At 36.5% G+C, this 15,567-nt stretch overlaps 1 protein-coding gene across 3 annotated transcripts in view; it reads left to right on the top strand.

The window, feature by feature from the left end:
• CEP112 (centrosomal protein 112) overlaps positions 1-15,567 on the top strand; it is a 443,305-nt gene that overhangs the window by 239,290 nt on the left and 188,448 nt on the right. The window lies entirely within an intron of this gene.

Below are 15,567 nucleotides of genomic sequence, written 5' to 3'. Positions count from 1 at the left end.
TCAGAAGTGACTTCACCACTGAGCTAAAAGGGTGTCTGGGGGCCATACTCTGGGGGTTTCTCCAGTTTCTTTCAGGCTAAGGCATAGTTTTAATGCATTTGTGGGCTCATCAGAAGGAAGGGAAAACTTAAAGGACCATTTTACCATAATCCCTCCCAGAAAAGGTGAAACTGAATTGGGAAAGGTGGTATTGCCCCAAAGGTAAATGTCAAAATCAGCACAGTAATCTGGAGACTAAGCTTTATGCCCATCACAAACTAAATCTGATTCTCACTTCAAGCCCGGAACCTTCTAAGAGGCAAAAATGGTCCCGGTTGGTAGTGCCTCCTGACACCCTATCAGAAGCAAATGAAAACTCTATTTTGGAGGAAGCCTTCCCAATGGAGGCCCATAGGTATTCCACAAGTGAAGAGAAAAGAATTATGACCTTATAAATTCAACAAACATGTAAGAAAAGAAACCAACACGAGAGGCAGCAGAAACAACCAGGAGATTTATAATGCCAAAGAACTTCATATATGACAATTTTCAGATACATAATATGTGTAAGCTATTTAAAGAAATAAAAGATGAATCATAAAAATGCAAAATCAGCCAGAAACTATAAAAATTTTCCAAGCAGAATAAAAAAGAACAGAACTTTTCAAAATGAAAGATGTAATTGAAAATAAATAGAACTCATTTGAAAGATTAGACATAGCAAAAAAAAAAATTAGTGAACCAGTAAATCTTGAGAAATTGCCTGAAATGTAGCATAAAGTCAAGAAGACAGAAAATATGAAAAGTTAGGAGCTGTGGAATATAATATGAGGTATAACATACACCTAATCTGTGTTGCAGAAAGAGAGGAGAGAGTATGGGGCAGGCATGCCGTTTGAAGAGAGAGTACCAGAGCATTTTTCAGAACTGATGAAAGATACCAATACACAGATTCAGGAAGGGCAACAAATCCTAATATAGGATAAATAAATAATAAATCCACACTTAGACATATCATAGTGAAACTGCAGAACATAAAGAGCTTAAAAGAGGCAGAGAGAAAAGATAGATCACCTGCATAGCAATAATAATTGGGTGGTGATGGAAGGCAGAAGAGGGTGGAATAAAATCTTCCAAGCATTGAAAGAAAATCACCACCAACCTAGAACGGTGTACTCAGCCTGCAGTCTCTCCAGTACTGGTGTGAGGGAAGACATTTCCTTTTAACACTAGTTAAAAGAGGGAAATTGTTAGTCTCAAATAATGGAAAGGGGGTAGTTACCATTAACAGGTCTTTATGAAGAAGTATCTACAGATGCACTTCACAAAGAAGGAAAGGGATACCTGAAGGAAGATCTGAGATGAAAGAAGAAATGGCATGCAAATAAATTAATAAATATACAAGTTAATTTATATAAAGTTTATCTATATAAAATAATTTTTAATTTTTTTTTTAAAAAGAACAAATTATGGACAACAGTAGAAAATCTGTCAAGAGGGGACTACTTGTAGGTAACACCTCCTGGAACATGTATTTACTGGGAGGGGCAGAAGAGGACTCTACGTTTAAGATTTTTGTACTTTGTTGTTGTTAGGTGCTGTCAAGTCGATTCCGACTCAGCAACGCTATGTACAACAGAACAAAACACAGCCCGGTCCTGCACCATCCTCACAATCCATGTTATGCTTGAGCCCATTGTTGCAGCCACTATGTCAATCCATCTCATTGAGGATCTTCCTCTTTTTCATTGACCCTCTACTTTACCGAGCATGATGTCCTTTTCCAGGGACTGATCCCTCCTAATAACATGTCCAAAATACGTGTGACGTAGTCTTGCCATCCTTGCTTCTAAGGAGCATTCTGGTTGTACTTCTTCCAAGACAGATTTGTTAGTTCTTGTGGCAGTCCATGGTATATTCAGTATTCTTCTCCAACACCACAACTCAAAGGCATCAATTCTTCAGTCTTCCTTATTCATCATCCAGCTTTCACATGCATATGAGGTGATTAAAAACACCATGGCTTGAGTCAGGCGCACCTTAGTCTTTAAGGTGACATCTTTGCTTTTCAACACTTTAAAGAGGTCTTTTGCAGCAGATTTACCCAATGCAGTGCATCTTTTGATTTCTTGACTTCTGCTTCCATGGGTGTTGATTGTGGATCCAAATAAAATGAAATCCTTGACAACTTCAATCTTTTCTCTATCCATCATGATGTTGCTTATTGGTCCAGTCATGAGGATTTTTGTTTTCTTTATGTTGAGGTGCAATCCATAGTGAAGGTTGTGGTCTTTGATCTTCATCACTAAGTGTTTCAAGTCCTCTTCACTTTCAGTAAGCAAGGTTGTGTCATCTACATAATGCATGGTGTTAATGAATCTTCCTCCAATCCGGATGCCCCAGTCTTCTTCATATAGTCCAGCTTCTCAGGTTATTTGCTCAGCATACAGACTGAATAAATACGGTGAAAGGCTACAACCCTGACACACACCTTCCCTGATTTTAAACAATGCACTATCCCCTTGTTCTATTCTAACGACTGCCTCTTGATCTATGTACAGGTTCCTCGTGAGCACAATTAAGTGTTCTGGAATTCCCATTCTTTGTGATGTAATCCATAATTTGTTATGATCCACACAGTCAAATGCCTTTGCATAGTCAGTAAAACACAGGTAAACATCTTTTTGGTATTCTCTGCTTTCAGCCAGGATCCATCTGACATCAGCAATGATATCCCTAGTTCCATGTCCTCTTCTGAATCTGGCTTGAATTTCTGGTAGTTCTCTGTTGTTGTACTACTGCAGCTGCTTTTGAATGATCTTCAGCAAAATTTTACTTGCATATGATATTAATGATATTGTTCGATAATTTCCACATTCAGTTGGATCACCTTTCTTGGGAATAGGCGTAAATATGGATCTCTTCCAGTCAGTTGGCCAAGTAGCTGTCTTCCAAATTTCTTGGCATAGATGAGTGAGCACTTCCAGCACTGCATCTGTTTATTGAAACATCTCAATTGGTATTCCATGAATTCGTGGATCCTTGTTTGTCACCATTGCCTTCAGTGCAGCTTGCACTTCTTCTTTCAGTACCATTGGTTCCTGATCATATGCTACCTCCTGAAATGGTTAAACATCAACCAATTCTTTTTGGTATAGTGACTCTTGTGTATTCCTTCCATCTTCTTTTGATGCTTCCTTCCTGCATTGTTTAATATTTTCCCATAGAATCCTTCAATGTTGCAACTCGAGGCTTGAATTTTTTCTTCAGTTCTTTCAGCTTGAGAAATGTTGAGCGTGTTCTTGCCTTTTGTTTTTCTAACTCCAGGTCTTTGCACATGTCATTATAATACTTTACTTGGTCTTCTCGAGCTACCCTTTGAAATCTTCTGTTCAGCTCTTTTACTTCATTGTTTCTTCCTTTTGTTTTAACTACTTGACGTTCAAGAGCAAGCTTTAGAGTCTTGTCTGATGTCCATTTTGATCTTTTCTTTCTTTCCTGTCTTTTTAATGATCTCTTTCTTTATGTATGATGTCCTTGATGTCATTTCCCAGCTCGTCTGGTCTTCAGTCATTAGTGTTCAATGCGTAAAATCTCTTCTTGAGATGGTCTCTAAATTCAGGTAGGATATACTTTAGGTCATACTTTGGCTCTCGTTGACTCATTCTAATTTTCTTCAGTTTCAACTTGAACTTGCATATGAGCAGTTAATAATCTCATCTGCATTCGGCCCATGGCCTTGTTCTGACTGATGATATTGAACTTTTCCGTTGTCTTTTTCTGCGGATGTAGTCGATTTGATTCCTGTGTATTCCACCTGACGAGGTCCATGTGTATAGTCGTTGTTTATGTTGGTAAAAAAAGGTATTTGCAATGAAGAAGTCATTGGTCTTGCAAAATTCTGTCATGCGATCTCCACCATTGTTTCTGTCACCAAGGCCATATTTTCCAACTATCAATCCTTCTTTGTTTCCAACTTTTGCATTCCAAACACCAGTAGTTATCAGTGCATCCTGATTGCATGTACTTTAGGTAATTAAACCTCAGTAAAAAATAAAAATAAATCAACTCCTATTTATGATTTTTTTAAAAAAAACTCAGTATAATATTTATAGAAGGGAATTTCCTTGTACTGGTAAAGATATCTATATAAATCCACAGAAACATCACTATGATGAAATTTTAGAAGCATTATATTTAAAATCATGATGATACCCATTATCATGTGTTTTATCTAACATTTTACAGAAATCCAGATCTCTGCAATAAGATGGAGAAAAAAAGAAAACAAAAAGCTTACAAAGATTGGAAAGCAAGCAACAAAACTATCATTATTTACAGATGTCATAAGTAGTAGTTTGATAATTCCCAGATCTGTAAATAACTAAGAAGACTGAATATAAGGTCAATACAATACCTACAAAAATGAACTGCATTTTATATACCACCAACAACAAATAACATAATTTTTAAAAATATTGTTTACAATTGCAACAAAGATACAAGATTCCTAGAAATAAATCTAACAAAAGGCGTGGTATTCTGAAACTTCAGAGTCGAAGTAATGTGGTATACAGGTCCTTTTCTAGCACTGTAAAATTTGATAATCTTTTCCCTTCCAACTTTGTTTGTTCTCTCTTCTGGGCCTTCTGTTAGTTGTACGTTGAATCTTGTAGATTAGTCTCTATGTCCATTACTTTCTTCTCCATTTTTGTCTTTTCACTCATTTTTTTTTGGAGATTTTGTCTCTTTCATTCTGAAGAATCGTATTTTTAAGTTCTAACATCTTTTCATACTTATTTTTCAGAGTATCTTGTTCTCATTTTTATAGATGAAAATTTTCCTTTCTCTAAGTTTATAAATTAGAATGATTGTTAAGTTCTATTCCCTGAATTATCTCTTTCCTTCAGGGCCGATTTTTGTGTTTATTTTGATATTTGTTTTTCATATTTATTTCCCTTGATTTTCTTATACACTTTGTGAGTCTTGCTTCAATTCATATTTACAAAAGAGATACTAGTTTCCTTTTGCTGCTGTAACAAATTACCATAAACTTTGTGCCTTAAAACAACATGAATTTATTATCTTACAGTTCTGAAGGTCAGCTATCTGAAATGAGTCTTAAGGGGCTAAAATCAAGGTGTTGACAGGGCTGGTTCCTTCTGAAAGCTCTAGGGGACAATCCATTTCCTTACCTTTTCCAGCTTCTAGAGGCTGCCTGCATTCCTGCTCACGGCTCCACATCACATTGCCTTCTCTCTCGCTCAGCTTCCGTCATCCCATCACACGTTCTCTCTGACTCTCACTCTCCTGTCTACCTCTTATAAGGACCCTCCTGATTACATTGGGCCAGCCTGATAATCTTCTCATGGAGATCCATAACTTAATCACATCTGCAAAGTCCCCTTTAACTTAAAAGGTAATATATTCATAGGTTCTGGGGATTAGGATTTGGACATCTTTGGATGCTTATTATCCAGCCTAACCACAGACAATATAGTGAGATAGCTGATTTGGGTTTGCTCTGTTGTTGTTAGGTTCCATCGAGTTGGTTCCAACTCATAGCAACCCTATGTATAACAGAACAAAACACTGCTCAGTCCTGCGCCACCCTCACACAATCATTGCTATGTTTGAGCCCATTGTTGCGGCTACTGTATCAATCTATCTCATTGAGGGTCTTCCTCTTTTTCCTCTTCAGAAGCAGATTAACCAGGAAGCAAGGCATGCACAGGCTTACAGTAAGCAAGGTACACCTGGGGTTACTTGTGTTTACTTACTAATCTGTAGTACCTGATTTCACATGGGCTTCCCCCCCCCAAAAAAAAAAGGTAAAATTGTGCAATACAGATTAGTAAGTAAGCACAGGTAAGCCTGTGCATACCTTGCTTATTGGGTAATCTGTCCCTGCCTCTACTTTACCAAGCATGATGTGCTCCAGGAATTGGTCCCTCCTGATAACATGTCCAAAGCATGTGAGACAAAGTCTCGCCATCCTTGCTTCTAGGAAGCATTCTAGCTGTACTTCTTCCAAGACAGATTTGTTTGTTCTTCTAGCAGTCTATGGTATGTTCAGTATTCTTCGCCAACACCGTAATTCAAATGCAAGGAATGGGTTTGTGCTACTGGTCTGTAAGTACAGTATCCTTCCCATCCCACCCCCTATTATGTCTCTGAGTGGGAATTTAGAGTGAGTTCTGAGGGTAGGTGGCAGCTAGACCGGATGTGTTAGAATTCAGGTCCCTTATGCTAGAATGGAGCCCTGGTGGCATAGTGGTTAAGAGTTCAGGCTGCTAACCAAAAGGTCGGTGGTTCAAACCTACCAGCTGCTCCTTGGAAACCCTATGGGGCAGTTCTACTCTGTCATATAGGGCCGCTACTCGGTGGCACACAACAACAACAACTAAGCTAGAATGAAGAGGGCTTATTCTGGGGTGCCTGAATCCACACTAAAAGCCACAGGTTACCCCAGATTATTCATTTGAATTTTCTAGGGCAGAGCCTTCTTTTCATCTGGACTACCTGTAGTCTGCAGATTGGGCGGGGGCCACCTCCTCTGTACGCTGACCTTCAGTAGCTTCCGTTTTCATTCTGGTGCCTGTATTATATTTATAGTACTTGAGCCCAGAGCCATTCGAGGGAGTGATGGTAGGTAGATGGACTCCCATCTCTGCTGAAGCCTCCCTGGTAACTTTGGCTTTCCCAGTCTGTTTCTTCCCTCAACATGTCGGTATAGTCCTATCTGCTTTCTATCTTCTAGAAACTTACTGAAAGCTCTTCTCTTTTGGTGAGCGTCCCCCAAACCTGCCTGTTCCTATTCTCTTTGTGGCTATGGTTGGATTCTTTTTGTACATCAGTAGTTTTATTTTACTCAGTCATTTCTTAGCAGTTCATTAAATTGGTTAAAGGCAAAATTCTTAATACATCATAATATTCACCTCAAGATATCAAAATATTTGTGCGTATAATGAGTAAAATACTGCTTTCTATGTATGAATTCTTGATTAAAGCTCTTTGTTAATTTATATTTCATAGCATATCAAATAATTGGATATATATTAATTTTAAACTAATGGCCATTGAGATTGACTGGAATGAAGGATAACTGGACAATAGCAATCCTGCCAGCCATTTTTTTTGCGGTCTCATGCCCTACTACAAAGCACTTAGTAAGAGCTTAATTGTGCATAGCATTGTCTTGGTTCTTATTGCTCTGAAAACAGAGCCTCAGACAAGAACTTGCATGTTTGTAGTTTACTGCGGAGGGGATCTCAGGAATCTGAAGTGAAGGGGTGCAGAGAGTAAGAAGGGAAGAGAGAATAGGTAGTAATACTGACCTGCTCACCTCTGAGAGCAGAGGAGACTCAGTCTCACTGAGGACATCCCGGGTAATCTCTTAGGATGCACCACAGAATTGTCCCACCAAAGCACCACAGAATTGTTCCACCAAAGCACGGGAGGTTGGAGCACTTGCCACGGGTCTCCTTTTGGTTGAGGGTCTCCCATGGGTGTCTGCTCCTGCACTTTTTGGCTGCCCCTGCACTCCTTGGCTGTACCTGTGCTTTTTGGCTACGCCTGTACATCTTGGCTGCACCTGTATTTGGTCTGAGTGGCCTTTCCTGGCTTCAGAGAAAGCTCACGGTGGAAAAGCTGGGTCACACCATCACCCACTTAAGGTGGAATCTGACATTCAGGCTGGCCAAGGAGATGTGACCTGGGACACCCTAAACAGTTAGAATTCAATGGAAACAATGAAAGTAGCACAGAAATATAGATGAATCTTTCCTTACACAATAATAGAGCCCTCCCTACAAAACTGCATGTAAAACAACTTTCAGTGGTTAGAATCATGTTTATTTAAAACACACACACAGAAGCCCAAAATAATTGTACCACATAAGTTTATTTCCTATTCCTCAAAATACCTCCCTTAAGATGATAATAATGGAATACCAAAGGCATAAAACTACAACGATGAATAAAACACAAGTGTGGCCATCACTGGACAAGACACTTAGCCACATTTCTGGAAGCAGTGCTCAGAAAGCCTCTAAGTATATATATGAAGACGACTGTAGCTTAGGAAGGAGCCCATCTACCCATAAACCCTGAGAGAACCCAGGACTCAGAGGTGCCAGGTAGGGAGGGTAGCAGAAGGGAGACGTGAGGTTGAAGATAGGATTGGTTGAGAGCTAAGAGCATACAGAATAGGCAGTTTCTCTCTTCTGGAAGCCCAGAATGGCCAGCAGCTAAGCACTTATTCCCCAGGCTGAGGGAACCAAGTGAACTGTCTGAGAGGAACTACAGGGAGCTAAGTGTGGACAATGATACCTCGGAGCAAAGCCTTGTGCCTTATAGTACCTTAGGGATCTGCACCATAACAGCTTCCTCACCTGCTCGCTCACCCTAAAGCACAGTGACCCCCTTAACACACAAACGCCAGCCACACACCTTGAGGGAGCTTCCAGTGTGCATTTTACTGCCTCTGCCTTGAATATGAACAGAGAACCAAAGTTCATCTGACAGTTGAGGCGTTTCTGAGAGACATGAAAGACTAAACAGATGACCTCAGAAGATTCAGGGAACTTCAAGGAGCAAAAGCAAACTTAAGAAAGCAAAACTGAAATTAGTATCAGAGACATTTGAGATGGAATTGTCTTCATAAAAGAACAGGCTGCTATGAAAACATAACAAAAGAATAACAAAGGGCTGTTAGAAATTAAAACCATTTTTTAAAGTTCGCCAAAATTAAGTTTGTTAAAAAAATCTGTGGAGCTGGAATTTGATGGGACTGCCTTGTTTTTCTGGGTCTCACAAGTTTTTTGCCTTTGACATGGTACAGTCTTACCACTTTTCCGTCTCTATCTGTTAGTGGAAAATACTTGAGTTTTCCTTCTCTGACAGGTTCCCGTCCTACACAGATTCTGGCTTTTACAGGTTTTACTGTATTAATCACTATCTTAAAACATTTTTAGTTTTTTTGTTCATGTGATTTTAGGGACTGTTTTAAATAATTATCCCTGTTATAGTTACTAAAACATCCTATCCACCCCAAGTTGTAAAATAAAAGCAAACAAATCATCTCATGGTTAAAAAGAAAGAAGAAAATCTGCAAAAGAGAACAGAAAGCAAAGAGACAAAGATATGACTATAAAAATATATTTTAAAAAAGATCAGACATAATCTAGGATATTCAACACTTAACTAAGGCTCAAGAAATAGAAAATAGAGTGGAGTTTACAGGGCTGAAGGACAGGAGTCTTCAGGTTGAAAAAGCTAATGAGTGCTAAACATAGTGAACGAAAAAGATCCACATCTGCACCCATCACTGTTAAATTTCAGAACAGAAGGAATAAAATGGAGGTCCTAAAACCTTCCAGAGAAAAATCAAATTCCCTACATAGGAACAAAGATAAGATTGGCATCAGATTTCCAATAATAACTAGTAAGAGATATTAAAACAATGCCTTCATTAGGACTATGAAAGGGAAATTATTTTTTCAAATCAGATTTGTCTATATAAGTCCACTTCCAAACATGAGGCTGGATAAAGACATTATATAATTTTCTGATAATAAAAATAATATTTACTTTCTGATTTTTTTGATCACATTCTTAAATTTCCTTTTTGTTAACCTAAAAGATTTAGAAACTCTTTTCTAAGTCAGTTAAATCAGAAGTTAAATTTTTGCATCCTTATTGGTTACTTCTTTGCCTTGGAACCGCATAAAGTAAGGTCATAAATATAGTTCCGTATCCATAGCAACACACATTTCTATTTCAGCACTTTGCTGGTATTTATTTTCATTCTAATACTTTGTTAGGGTTTTCTGGTTTCTTTGGGGTAGAAATAGTTCAATAGATGGCCTGAGAATAAATCTAGGTAACGGTCTGTAATCTTAGTACACTGGATGGTGGCAGATGGGAAAGACCAGAACCTGGGTATCTAGGCATTAATATGGACTGTTCAATAGCTAGGAAGGTCAGATAGTGGGTCAGAAATTCAGATAGGTCACTTTTTGGTTAATAAAGTCAGATCCCGAGGTCTGGAGAAGGACTTCAAGAGTCCAGGCAATTAAAATAAGAGAGAAAAAGGATGCAATTACACAAAGTTAAGAATCTAATTACCAAAACAGATAGGGGAGCAGGTAGCAACCTTAATTTAGAAACATGCAAAAGGGCAGGTATCCAAATCCCATATTATGAAACAAATAGGTACCATAATTTGGGGGTTAAAGAAAGGTTCACTCAGTCAGGAGAGCATGGCGCACAGGCTAGGCTGTGAGCCCGTTTTGGACACAAGCCTCTTTTGGCTAGAGCCCTCTTGGGTGTGCCCTTCTTAGCAGGGAATGCTCCGGTCAGTGGATGAGCGAATGCCGGCTTGTGCTTGAAGTTCAGTGGAGGGAAAGGGGATGAAAGAAGTTTCTAAACCTTTTAGGTTAACAAAAAGGAAAATAATCTCATAAATTACCTGTCTCATTCATTGTCAGGTGACTTCTGTACACAGTAAGTACAATAGGCAACTTGTACGCTACCTATAGTTTAACAGACAGGTATCAGAAACTTGTTGAATACTGACTACTGGGAGTTATAGGTAGTTATATGGACAGAACTTTTTAATTGCAGAATGGTTTAGCTTTCGGTTAAATTATGTAGAACATTTTTGTTAACACTTTGTCAACCAAAATGTCAAGTTTAAACAGATTTGTTGTTTATTGGTATTTAGTAAAAAAACTCACTTCACATTTATGAAAAATGTTAAGCTAATTGAAACTCTAATTTTAATTTTTGTTAATCTCTAAATTTATTTATCAACATTTTTCTATAGGTTTTGAAAATCTATTGGTATCCATGATCTTGACTTAGTTACAGCTTCCTCAAGCTGGACATTTTTTGCCGTTGTTCCTTAGTTTGTTTTAAAAGCGACATAATTAGAATCAGTGTATCTGTAGCTAAGTGTTTGACTTTCTAAGATTCATAACTAAAACTTGGTAACTGTCTAGTGTTACCAGATCTAAGAGTGTAGTGTGAAAAAGAATAAAACAAATCCTTAAAAGTGGTAGTCTAAATCCTTCTATAAGCTAGTTAAAAACCTTTATTATATATCATACCATTGTTATAAATCATGTTTCTAATATCTGTATGCCAGCTTTTACTATAGAATTATTGCTACTTTTTGAATATGTACTTAATTGAGGAATATATTTAAAAACAATCTTTTTTTATGCTCTTTTAGAGCCTCAGTTAAAAATACACAAAAAGTTACTGTAATTGAAAGTAATTTTAAAATGAAAAGGCTAAATTATTAAATATTTATAATTATGTATTTTATAAGCAGAGGCAAGTATATAACCACGAATATAGTTATTTCAGTGTTTCAAGTTATTTGTATTGTCTGTGCCCACAGTTTCTTTTTATTTTAGGTGGATTCATTTTATGAATAGAGAAACAAAAGGAGAAAATAACAAGATCTTGTACAAATTCTTATTATTTTAGTAATAAAGTTACAGTAAAGTATTATAACTACTATAAATTATTATAGTAAATTAAATTTTTGTTCCACAAGTCTCATTGAATTGCCATGTTGATGTAAAACTCATCCTCATGCTTTCACAAGTGGGGTGGATTAGGAGTGAGGTAATCCCACTCTCTGTCCTGACATCATACCCTAAGCATAGTACAAGGTATTATGACTCTTAAGATGTCTTGGGGAGGCCCACTTGGTCAGTGAAGTTGTCCATTAAGGTAAACTTATCCTTTGAGGTCAGGTTGCCTGGAAGCAGGGAGATCTATGCTGTTGTACCACCAGTGCTGTAATTGCTTAATGTGGATTTCATTTATTCTGGATATTTATCTCAAACTTCTTTCAGAATTTGTTAAAGTGGATCTGCCAAGCACAATTTTATAAAATCAGTGTAGTAACAGGAATATTAAACTAGATCTTCTTAGTTGTAATCTGGTGCTTTAAAAAGAAGGTTGAAATAATATTATTCAAGTATTGTTCATTTTTCAGACTTGAGATAAAATTATTGATTGCCTTATTTATATGTTCTGTGTCACACACTTAATTACAGTGTGGTCCTGGTTTTCACATGGTACTGACTTAAAGCGTATCATGTGGTCCTTCTGCATTAGTTTATGCATATAAAGAAGTTGTTGTGGAAGTACACACAGTGTACAAAAATGTACCCATAATGGGAAGAAAATGCTGTTAGAACTAATAATAATAAGGGAGGACTCATCACGTTGATTCTGAGGCAGTCATTGAGTCAGTTTAAGCTTTCATAGGGGCAGAACTCTGCTCCCTTCCATTGGCCCATTAGTAACATTTCCACTCTTTGTGCTCCAGAGTGTTCTAGGTTTTCTTTTACTTAATTAAGCAACCAACATTTCTGAATACTTTGTTTTAGTAAGGTCATACGATTTAATGTAGTAGTAATTAGTGTTTTTCTGCATATGGGCAGTTGTAACCTTAGTGTGTACAGAATGTTTGTATAGAGTAGCTAATACAGAATTGGCAGAAAACCTAGGTCAGAACTTTACTTTCCTGGAAAGGGGAAATATAGTAAGTGGAGAGAGTCTTGAAAATCTGCTTTCCAATTACTTGGATGTCATTCTTTATAGAAGAAGGTTTCTAGTGAAGAAAAATTCAGCTTGAATTTCATTCTTCTTCCAAGGCCAGATAGGTTACCTGTCACTCCTGGAAATGCTCTGTCAAGAAAATAACTTTTTAAGTATTTCTAGGTGCTACAAATAACGTCTTCCCAATGCATAGGTCTCCTGTTCATTAGCCCTGATGTTTTACCAGAGTGAGTTACGGATAATACATCTGTGTTGGCTTTTTAATACTTATATTTTACATTTTCAAGATATTATTGAAAGTGCTATTTGAGGATAATTTGTTTTTAGTGTCATTCTCAAGTGGAATATTTCCACTTTTATAATTCCATTTGAATCTAGAAAGTATATATACACTTATATTTTGGGCTTCTGTTAATTAGTTTAATTTATAAAATAAATGCTCATACGTAGTCATTTTAAGTGTAGTAGACATTTCATTTGCAGATTCCCAAAATGGGCCATCGAATTACAAACCTTCTCTTTCCCTTTTAATTTTAATTTAGCCTAAAATCAAGTTGCTGTGGAATTTTTACTCACTTTCCTCAAGACCTATTTTCAATTAGATGATTTGGGAAGCTCTTTTAGAATAAGACTGGAAATTCCAACATCAGTTATGAATTTTTAGCAGTATTGTTACTCACAAAAAAACAAATGTAGCCAAAATGTTTGCCAGTTCATGTGACTCGTTACATGTTCTCTTCCTTTTGAAGTATTTTTTCTTCAGATAGGCATGTAAATTAATGTTTTTCTCTTGTATTTTTATCCTATTTCTTTTTGTTTTTTATTCTCAACAAGAGTACTCTCCTTTTCTGCAGGTGAGAATGAGCCATTTGTAGTGTGTTCCAAAACTGAGTTATTAACTGTTCTAAAAATACTTGACACAGTGGCTGCAACAATGCGCTCAAGCATAGCAACAATCATGCGGATGGCACAGGACTGGGCAGTGTTTCGTTCTGTTGTACATAAGGTCGCTATGAGTCAGAATCAGCTTGATGGCACCTAACAACAACAACAAAAATGTTATCCAAATTAAAGTTTTTCTTGCCTTTCCTGTATGTTAATTTCTATCTTCTCTTTCAACATATGATTTGGTAGTGTCAGTTTGAACAATGGTACCTCATTTTAACTTCGTGTATAGAATTCCTTCTAGAATTGACCTCTTCTTTTGCAACTTGGGGCAGTTTAAGCCCCTTCCTCATCTTCTGAGCCCTGGCGGCGCAGTGGGTACGAGCTCGGCTGCTAACTAAAACGTTGGCAGTTGGAATCCACCCGCTGCTCCTTGGAAAACCTGTGGGGCCTGTAGGGTCGCTGTGAGTCGGCATCGGCTTAACGGCAACGGGTTTCCTCATCTTTACAAGTTGCAGAGAAAATGTTCTCGCTGATCCACAAGGAGCAGCAATGATTTTATTTTTAATGACTAGACCTAATAACTCTAGAAGATTCTAAAATAAAACACAAATGTACTTCAGATATACCAAGCATGCATATTAGATCTCCAGGCAAATTCTTGCATTACTTTAAAGACAGATCTGCTGGCTCTTAGTTCTAAATATCTCTCAATCATTTAAGGAATTTAAAACATACCTTCCATTTGATAGAACACAGGCATTATGAGTCAAGAAAGTTGTATTTGCTGCTTAGATGCAACAGGTTAAAAATAGCAGTCATGCTGGCCTAGGAATATGAAGATCTGGTTTCTTGCCCAGACTCTTTTATGTGACTTCACCTGTATCCCTTAATGTTTCACTTTTCCACTTTTATCAACTACCTGTCTTTCCTGTGGCATACGGGGATGCACTTTAAAGCTCTGTAAAAATACTATAAAACTATAAATTTTTATTTAAAAACTCAAAGGAAAAAAAATTACCTCATATATAAAATAATTTTGTAACATTGGTTTAATTTGAAGTCATTAATTTCAAAAAAACATTAAAAGGCATATGTTGTAGGATGTGATTATACAATACAATACATTTTTTATTTTAAGTAGATGATTTCAGTTTTTAAATTATAATAAACTTTGGATCATATGTAATATATCATTAAAGTTTTATGCATGATATAGATTAAATATATATTAAATAAACTAACATGTTAAACCTGTCCAAAATATTACTTTTATTGATGCAAGTGTTTTCCTAATATATTTTAATATTGATTTTTTATATATACTCTGTTCTCCTTTGAAATCTGTATAGTGATTTTCACATCAATTCTATATGTTTAATGAAACCTGAATTTTTTATATTTTATTAAATAATTATTAAAAAAATAAAATGAAAACTTGTATTTGGGTGGAATGAAAGTTCCAGAAGAGAATAGGAGTCTGGAGTTTTGCTTCATTAATGACTTGGACATATTGAGTGAGCAACAACCAAATTTAACAAAAATACAGTTTTTTATCCTACAGAGCAGTTCTGCTCTGTCACATGGGGTCTCTATGAGTCAGAATCGACTCGATGGCATCCAACAACAGCAACATTATCACCTGTATTTTAATTTCAAATACATTAGTTAGTACTAATGATATATAATGTTATAAGCTAAAAACAAGTACATTATGTATTTAGTTAGATCATATACCATCAGTAACAGAAATTTATATTTTCAAACCTAGTCACCAGGGTTTTTTCTGCCCAAAATTATTTTAAAAAACAACCATGGGTTGATTTTTTCTTCTTTCCTTCATAAGCTAGCAGTTGCCAACACAGAACTTTATCTCCTAATGTTTTCCCTTGACAAAGATCTCAGTGAAGTTTTTGGGACATGTAGTTGAGGACAAATTTTGGATGATTTACCTTAAACACATTTAAAAATGAAAAAATGTAATAAAAACTAAAATTGTTATGTAATAAGCTCCTACTTATCTAAAATCTAAAGCAAAAGGAAGGTTACATAAGGTGAATGTATATGCTCCATAAAAATAAATAGTAGATAGCAATGATTTTTTTTTTTTTCCAAAATTAC

Source organism: Trichechus manatus, unplaced genomic scaffold (genome assembly GCF_000243295.1).
Source record: "Trichechus manatus latirostris isolate Lorelei unplaced genomic scaffold, TriManLat1.0 scaffold00028, whole genome shotgun sequence".
NCBI lineage: Eukaryota > Metazoa > Chordata > Mammalia > Sirenia > Trichechidae > Trichechus > Trichechus manatus.
The sequence above is the reverse complement of the archived record's forward strand: the minus strand, read 5'-3'. Positions and strand labels throughout refer to the sequence as shown.